This window comes from Loxodonta africana, chromosome 15, assembly GCF_030014295.1.
Source record: "Loxodonta africana isolate mLoxAfr1 chromosome 15, mLoxAfr1.hap2, whole genome shotgun sequence".
In the NCBI taxonomy this organism is placed as follows: domain Eukaryota; kingdom Metazoa; phylum Chordata; class Mammalia; order Proboscidea; family Elephantidae; genus Loxodonta; species Loxodonta africana.
This window is the reverse complement of record NC_087356.1, coordinates 66,228,059-66,237,293: the sequence shown is the minus strand read 5'-3', so window position 1 is coordinate 66,237,293 and position 9,235 is coordinate 66,228,059. Positions and strand designations below refer to the sequence as shown.

General features: G+C 37.3%; 1 pseudogene; it reads right to left on the bottom strand.

The window, feature by feature from the left end:
* Positions 1–6,076: 6,076 nt before the first annotated feature.
* On the bottom strand, positions 6,077–7,267 carry LOC100671898 (olfactory receptor 8G50-like; annotated as a pseudogene).
* Between the last annotated feature and the right edge of the window lie 1,968 nt (positions 7,268–9,235).

The following is a 9,235-nucleotide window of genomic DNA, read 5'->3' as shown; positions in this document are numbered from 1 at the left end:
GTTTTTTTCTTTCTTTTTTTTCAGTTTTCTTTTCCTGGTTTTGGTATCAGGGTTACTCTGGCTTCAGAGAATGAGTTCAGTAGTATTCCTTTTGTGTCCTCTAAAATAGTAGTATTGCGGTTAGCTCTTCTCTGAAAGTTTGGTAGAATTCTCCAGTGAAGCAGCCCGGGCCAGGGTTTTTTTGTTGCTGCTGTTGTTGGTAGTTTTTTTTTTTTTTCAATTTCTTTAATCTCTTTTTTTGTTATGGGTTTGTTCAGTTTTTCTGCCTTGGTTTGTGTTAGTTTAGACAGATAGCATGATTCTAGAAGTTTTCCTTTTCCTCTAGTTTTCAGACCTATTAGAGTACAATATTTCACAGTATTCTGTTATGATTCTTTTATTTAATTTGGATCTGTTGTGACATCACCCGTCTCATTTCTTATCCAGGTTATTTGGTTCCTCTCCTGTTTATCTTTTGTCAGTTTGGACAATGGTTGTCTATTTTGTTAATCTTTTCAAGGAAAGAACTTTTCGTTTTGTTGATTCTTTCAACAGTATTTCTATTCTCTATTGTATTTATTTCTAATCTAATCTTCATTATTTCCTTTACTCTTGTGCCTGAGGACTCCGTTTGCTACTCTCTCTCTATCTGCTTGAGTTGCAGGGTTAGTGTTTTGATTTTGACCCTTTTTTATTTTTTAATGGGTTTGTTTATTTCCATGAATTGACCTCTAAGCATGGCTTTCGCTGTGTTCCAAAGGTTTTAGTAACAAATGTTTTCATTCTCATTTGATTCTATGAGTTTCTTATTCCATTCTGGATTTTTTCGATAACCGAGTAATTTTTAAACAAAGTGTTGTTCAGTTTCCATGTATTTGATTTTTTTTTCCTTGCTTTTTCTGTTATTGATTTCTACTTTTATGGTATTTTGATCAGAGAAGATGCTTTGTATTATTTTGATGTTTTGGATTGTGTTAAGACTTGCTTTGTGGACTAAAATGGGATCTATTCTGGAGATGTTCCATATGAGTTGGAAAAACAAAAACTCTTACCTTGCCTCTGCTGAGTTTAGAATTCTGTATATGTCTGTGAAGTCAAGTTGGTTGATTGTGGCATTTAGATCTTCCTTGTGTTTAATGAGCTTCTTTTCTGATGTTCTGTCCTTCACAGAAAGTTGTGTGTTGAAGCCTCCTACTACTATTGTGGAACTATTTCTCTTTCAGTTCTTTTCGAGTTTCTTTTATATATTTTGGAGCCCTGTCATTGGGTGAGTATATATTTATTATGATTAGTTCCTCCTGGTTTATTGACCCTTTAATCATACATAGTTTCCTTCTTTAGCCTTGATGGTGGATTTTGCTTGATAGTCTGTTTTCTCAGAAATTAATAATGTCACTCGTGGTTGTTTTTGGTTTTCTGCTTGATATATATATTTTCCATCCTTTGTATTTTAGTTTGCTTGTGTCTTTGTGTCTAAAATGTGTCTGTATGCTCTTGGAGACAGCATATCACGGATCATTTTTTTAATCCATTCTGCTCCTCTCTTGTCTCTTTACTGGTGCATTGGAGCATTTAGGCTATTTATAGTCAGTGTAATTATTGATAGGTATGACTTTACTGCTGTCATTTTGATTCTTTTTTTTTTTTTTTTTTGGTGTGGTATTGACAGTTTCTTTGTTTGACTTAATTTTCTGTGCTGAGTTCTTTTTGTTTATGCATTTTCTTTTCATCTCTTTCATTATTGTTGATTTTGTGTTTGCTGAATCTTTATGTTTTCTTTTCATTTTTGGTTTTTTGATGTGTATGTTTGTTAGCTTACTTTGGGGTTGCCTTGAAATTTAACCAGTCTTTCATTTGTTAATACCGCCTTAACTTCCTCTCCATATGGAACTTTTGCAACTACACTGTGTATTCCTTCTTTTTTTTTTTCACTTTTGTCATCTTTTACCTACTGATGTCTCTGGTGCCCTATTTTCACTCTTTTAGCTTCGATTTGTTGTTCTGAATTTCCTATTTCTTAATTGACTGATAGATCCTGTGTCCTCATCTTGAATTGTTTCCTGATATTTTTAGTTCTCTAAACTGAGGTCTCCCTTTAATATTTATGGTAATTTTGGTCTGATTTTTACTAATTCCCTTTATTTCTGTTTATCTGGAAATGAACTAATTTCACCATAGTATTTGAGAGACAATTTTGATGAATATGTAATTCTTAGCTGACATTTTCTGCTTTTTTTTTTTTTTTCCTTCAAGGTTTTCTATGTGTTATTCCATTGTTTTCTTGCTTGCATGGTTTCTGCTGAGTAGTCAGAGTTTAGTCTTATTGGTTCTCCTTTGCGGGTGACTTTTTGTTTATCCCTAGCCACTCTCAAGATTCTTTTTGTTTGGTTTTGGTAAGTTTGATTATGTTATGTCTTGGTGATTTTCTTTCGGGGCCTACCCTGTATAATGTCCTTGAGCTTCTTGGATAGATAGGGAAGTTTTCTGCCAGCAATTCTTCAGCAATTGTCTTTGTGTTTTCTGTTATCCTCCCCTGTTCTGGTAATCCAATTTCTTGATAGTGTCCTACATAATTGTTAGGCTTTGTTCACTTTTTTTTTTAAATCCTTTTTTCTGATTTTTCCTCAAACAAGTGGTGTTGAGGTATTTATCTTAAGTCTCACTAATTCTGACTTCCTTGCCTCAACTCTGCTCCTATGACCTCGTATTGAGTCTTCTAATTCTGAAATTCAATTGTTAATCTTTTGGATTTCTAGTTTCTGTCTCTGTACGGTTTCTACTAACATGTTTATTCTGTTATTTTGTTCTTGTATTGTTTCCCTGAATTCTTCTATTGCTTTGTCTTTGTGTCCCTTGTCTTTGTTTTACCTGATTGCCTTCCTGATCTTTGGAAAGCTCTGTATATTAGTCTTTTGAATTCATTATGAGGTAGTTCCATTGCCTTATCTTCATCCGGATAGTTTTCTGGTTCTTTATTTTGGTTGCTTCCTGGACCATGTTGTCCTGCTTCTTTATGTGGTTTGATATTGTCCATTGTCTCTGCAGAAACCCTGGAGGCATAGTGGTTAAGTGCCACAGCTGCTAACCAAAAGATTGGCAGATCAAATCCACCAAGCGCTCCGTGGAAACTCTATGGGGCAGTTCTACTTTCACCTACAGGATCACTATGAGTCGGAATCGACTTGATGGCAATGGGTTTGCTTGTCTCTGAGGTATTATTAAGTTAGTTTATTTATTTATTATACTTTTGTTAACTGCATCCTGAATTTTTTTGTTTTGTTTCATTTTGGTATGCCCAAGTAGACTGGGAATGTGAGCCTCGTTGTTTGTTGGCATAGTTGAAGCTCTCATGTCCTGTCTCCATGTGGTCAGAGCAGCTTCTAAGTGTGTGAGCCCAAGAGTGTGTTCACTGTTTCTGTGGGGGTGTAGTTTTCAGGGCACAGTAATCCAGGTCATTGGTCACCAAGTGTGTGGTGTAGACTTACCTACAGTCCTAGGTGGGTTGGGCTGCGTAGAGGTGTTTGGAGCAGGCACAGGTCTCTGTCCTCATTAATACCTTTAGAAAGTTTTAATATACAAATAAATCCTCTGAAACATGTACGATTCTTATAAACAGTTATTTCGACCTATCACTCATCACTGCAAGAAAAAAAAAGTTTCTCAATGGATGTTATTTGTTTAATGCCTGCATTAATACTATAAAAATTACTCACACATAATATAGCCCTTGTAAAACATATCCAACCAGTGCACATTTGTGATTATAATACACATACATGTACATATATGTTACACATAAATATACACAAATACATAAATCACATACATATGTATAGATTTATAGATATACACAGGTTTTTCTTTTTTACAGTATTAAAATGTGACATACGGATATAAGGACTGATTAGTTCATAGAAAGCCAGGAAAGAAGTTCCTCCTTGTTTCCAAAGATGGAAATATCCTCACCTCTCTCATTACAACTTGTGATTTTATGTGGGAGGTAAAGAGTGATATCACATTGGGGTATTAATGTTTCCTATTTGATGGTAAGCTGATGACAAAGCAAGCACATTTTTGTGTGTGCCAGTTCAGTCAGATGGTTTTAAAAATACGCTTTAGCCAGGTGTAAATGCTCATGTTTGGTCCAAAAAGGCCCAGTATCCCTGTGCTCTGCTTCTGGGCATAGTTTTATAGACATGAGCAGTCAAGAGCATGATGTTATTTGGAGATGTCTATGCTTGTTTCTCCTTACTGCAATTGTTTGGAGACTTTGAATCTCAGAGGTATTAGAAACAACACACCAGGAGCTCTTATCTAGAAGCGGTTCTAGCAATAAAGTGAGATATCTGGTCTTTGTGAGTCTGAAGAACCATTCTACGGAGAGATGGGGAAATATAACCAGGTGCTTCTACTACCAGCAAGAGAAGATGTGGGAGCTCAGCAACTGACAGGAGGAGCTAATGGAAGCTAGTGTTGCAAGAGCTGCTGAGAGTTATTAATAGGAATGACTCCATGGCAACTGGTTGAATTTCTTTCTTTTTTTTTTTTTTTCTTTTTGATTATTGCCTCTCAAGAGGACAGAGAAGAGTTCTCTGGTTGCTATTCAAAAATATTCAATGGATGTTATTTGAGAAAGGAGAAAAGAAAGAATTTACTGCTTAGAAGTCTTCCCAAACTATCATCTGAATCACATTTTCTATTTTACTCTCCCTCATTAATAAGGAAGAATGAAGAAGACTGATGCATTAGAATTGTGGTGTTGGCGAAGAATATTGAATATACCATGGATTGCCAAAAGAATGAATGAGTCTGTCTTGGAAGAAGTACAACCAGAATGCTTCTTGGAAGCACGGATGGCGAGACTATGTCCTAATACTTTAGACATGTTGTCAGGAGGGATCAGTCCCTGGAGAAGGACATCATGCCTCACAAATTATAGGGTCAGCGGAAAAGAGGAAGACCCTCAACAAGGTAGATTGACAAAGTGGCTGCAACAATGAGCCCAAGCATAACAACGATTGTAAGTATGGTGCAGGACTGGGCAGGGTTTCGTTCTGTTGTGCATAGGGTCGCTATGAGTCAGAACTGACTCGATGGCACCTAACAACAACAACTTTAATAAGTAAGGAGTGAGATCCACAAATTTTTGCTTAAAGCACCAGACAATTATTGAGTGTCTACAAAACAATTCCACCAAATTTGTTTTCCTGAATAAATATTTAGTCTTTGAGGAAGAAGGGTACAATTAATTAGTCAGAAAACAATTTCCCAGTTTTAACTTTTGCATGTGGATAAGTGATCCATCTGAGTTCAATGCATAGTCAAAGAATGTCACTTCTACATCTGTTATTCTCAATATTGGTGAAAAGAAAAATCTTTGAAAATAGGGAAAAATGAATATAGGATTTTCAGGGAAATGGAGGTGGTAGTACAATACTAAAACTGTGAAGAAAAGTTGCAGAAAGAAATAAGTAAAAATACACATAATTTATTTAGCCATGATTATTCAATCCATCTCTTCCACCATAGTGTTATCATCTTGTGGGCAGCAATTATGCCTTACCATCCATCATCTGCCCCAATATTCCTTACTATGGTTCTTAGTGGTACTTAGTAACTTGTAGGGATTGAATTTTGTAGATTTCAAATTATTAAAAATTATTTATTTTAGAGATCACTTTCTTCCAGAGGAGTTTATTTGTACACTTATTGGTTAAAAAAAAAAAAAAGGCCAATACCCAAGTATTAAGAAGATCAAAGAATACAGAACAAATGGACCATTCTATGAATTAGGATAGATGAATCTTATCTAACAAAGTGCCAAATCCCATGTATATAAATTATAATATCCTTATATGACATCATTTGCAAATTTTTAAAGACATGATTAAGGCAATATGGGCTACTATGGGTGACCTCCAAGGCTTGCTAGAATTCCTTCATGTGACTGCCCTCCATGTGATACTATGAATCCAGTAATGTCTTTGAGAACTTTCTTCCAAACAATTGTGTTTTGGCAATAATCTCACTACTCATGTATATATTTTGCTGTCTCTGGACTCCTTCCTTACTGAATCTTCTCCAAGCATTAGAAACATTAGCTAATGCAGAATAGTCTTTTCTCAATGATTTTTTCGAGAGCAACTTTGACGTCCTTATTCCTCAGGCTGTAGATAAGAGAGTTCAGCATTGGCACAATAATGGTGTAAAACACAGAAGAAACGTTGCCTTGGTCCATGGAGCTGATATTTGATGGCTGCAGGTACATGAATGCTGCAGAACCACAGAAAATTTTAACAGCAGTGATGTGGGAGCTGTGTGTTCTGAAGGCTTTGGACCTGCCCTCAGTGGAGTGGATTTGCAGGATGCTGGCAATAATGGAGACATAGGAGCCAAGGATGGTCAAGGTTGGTGCAAGAATATTAAATAAACTAAAGTACTTCATTGATGTAAGTGCTGGTGCAAGAGAGCTCCAGTAGTGGAAAAACATCACAGAAGTAATGGTTAATTATTTTAGCCTTGCAGAAAACCACTCTTAGCATGCAACCTGTGTGAGCTGTGGCACCAATCAAGCCCATCACATATACCTCAACTACCAACCAGGAGCAGGCCTGATAAGACATGGTGACATTGTAAAGCAATGGCTTACAGATGGCAACATAGTGGTCATATGCCATCACAGCCAGCATATGACCTTCTAATATAATTTAAAAAAATGAAGAAGTAGAGCATACAGGGTAGGAGATGGTGTTCTTTTGTATCACAAGATTCACCAACATTTTGGGTGTAATGACAGTGGAATGGCAGAGATCAATGAGGGACAAACTGTTGAGGAAATAGCACATGGGGGTGTGCAGCTGAGAACTGAGCCTAATCAGTGTGATCACGCCCAAGTTCCCCACCACTGTGACCACTTAAGTTCCTAGGAAGAAACGAAAGAGGGGCAGCTGGAGTTCTGGCTTTTCTGTTAGCCCAGTGAGGATGAACTCAGTCACTGTGGAGTGATTTCCTCCTGCCATTTTCCTTTGGGAATTCTATGGAGGAAGAGAAGAAGAAATGTGAGATAGGTGTTTATTTATGCAGTGCAAAACAGATATGTCTTATCATTCTAGTATCTTCAGTGCCCCCCACCCCCCGCCCCTGCTCTGTGTTGGAAGGTAAAGACCCTGTGGTTATTATTTACAAGATTGCTGAAATTTGAATGATTCTAAAGGTCAGCTGGATATAAGAAATTAGAAGTTTTGGAAACAGTATGATAATACATGCCCTGCTTAAAGAAAAAAAGAAACAAAAGCCCACACCTAATATCAGACTTAATGCTGAAAAACTGAATGCTTTCCTCCAAATACCAAGAATAAGAGAAGAATGTTCACTCTAGCCATTTGTATTCAATATTATACTTGAGGTTCAGAGCAAAGCGGTTAGTCAGAAAATGAGTTCTGGTGGCCTAGTGATTAAGTGCCACAGCTGCTAACCAAATGGTTAACAGTTCAAATCTGCCAGGTGCTCCTTGGGAACTCTATGGGGAAGTTCTACTCTATCCTATAGGGTTGCTAGGACTCGGAGTCAACTTGGTGGCAACAGGTTTGGTTTGGGTTTTATTGGAAAGCATGAGGTAAAACTATCTCTATTAAAAGACTATATAAATTTGTATATGGAAAAACCATAAAAATATATTAACGTTAATTTAAAAGTTCAGCGAAGTTGTAGCTCAAAGATCAACATAGAAAGCTCAATCGTATTTCTATATACTAACAGTGTTTTTGTTAGATGCCAGCTAGTTGGTTCTGACTCATTGCGACCCTATGCAAAACAGAACAAAACACTGCCCGATCCTGAGCCATCCTTACAATCCTTGTTATGCTCGAGCTCACCATTGCAGCCACTGTGTCAATCCTCCTCATAGAGGGCCTTCCTCTTTTCCACTGAACCTATACTCTGCCAAGCATGATGACCTTCTCCACGGACTTATCCCTCCTGACAACACGTCCAAAGTATATAAGACACAGCCCCGCCATCCTTGTTTCTAAGGCGCATTCAGGTTGTACTTCTTCCAAGACAAATTTGTTCATTCTTTTGGCAGTCCATGGTATATTCAATATTCTTCGCCAACACCACAATTCAAAGGCGTCAATTCTTCTTTGGTCTTCCTTATTCATTGTCCAGCTTTCACATGCATATGATGCGATTGAAAATACCATGGCTTGGGTCAGGTGCACCTTGGTCTTCAGGGTGACATCTTTGAAGAGGTCCTTTGTAGCAGATTTACCCAATGCAATGCGCCTTTTAATTTCTTGACAGTTGCTTCCATGGCTGTTGATTGTGGATCCAAGTAAAATGAAATCCTTGACAACTTCAATCTTTTCTCCATTTCTTATAATGTTGCTCATTGGCCCAGTTGTGAAGATTTTTGTTTTCTTTATGTTGAGGTGTAATCCATACTGAAGGCTGTGGTCTTCAATCTTCATTAGTAAGTGCTTCAAGTCCTCTTCACTTTCAGCAAGCAAAGTTGTGTCATCTGCATAACGCAGGTTGTTAATCAGTCTTCATCCAATCCTGATGACCTGCTCTTCTTCATAAGTCCACCTTCTCAGATTATTTGCTCAGCATACAGACTGAATAGGTATGGTGAAAGAATACAACCCTGACACACACCTTTCCTGACTTTAAACCAATCAATATCCCCTTGTTCTGTCTGAACAACTTCCTCTTGATCTATGTAAAGGTTCCTCATGAGCACAATTAAGTGTTCTGGAATTCCCATTCTTCAAAATGTTATCCATAGTTTGTTATGACCCACACAGTTGAATGCCTTTGCATAGTCAATAAAACGCAGGTAAACATCCTTCTGGTATTCTCTGCTCTCAGCCAGGATCCATCTGACATCAGCAATGATATCCCTGGTTCCATGTCCTCTTCTAAAACTGGCCTGAATTTCTGGAACTTCTCTGTCAATATACTGCTGCAGCCATTTTTGAATGACCTTCAGCACAATTTTGCTTGTGTGATGTTAATGATATTGTTCTATAATTTCCACATTTTGTTGGATCACCTTTCTTGGGAATAGGCATAAACATGGATCTCTTCCAGTCAGTTGGCCAAGAAGCTGTCTTCCATATTTCCAGGCATAGATGAGTGAGCACCTGCACTGCTGCATCTGTTTGTTGAAACATCTCAATTGATATTTCATCAATTTCTGGTACCTTGTTTTTCACCAATACCTTCAGAGCAGCCATATACAATGCAGCATGGAAGT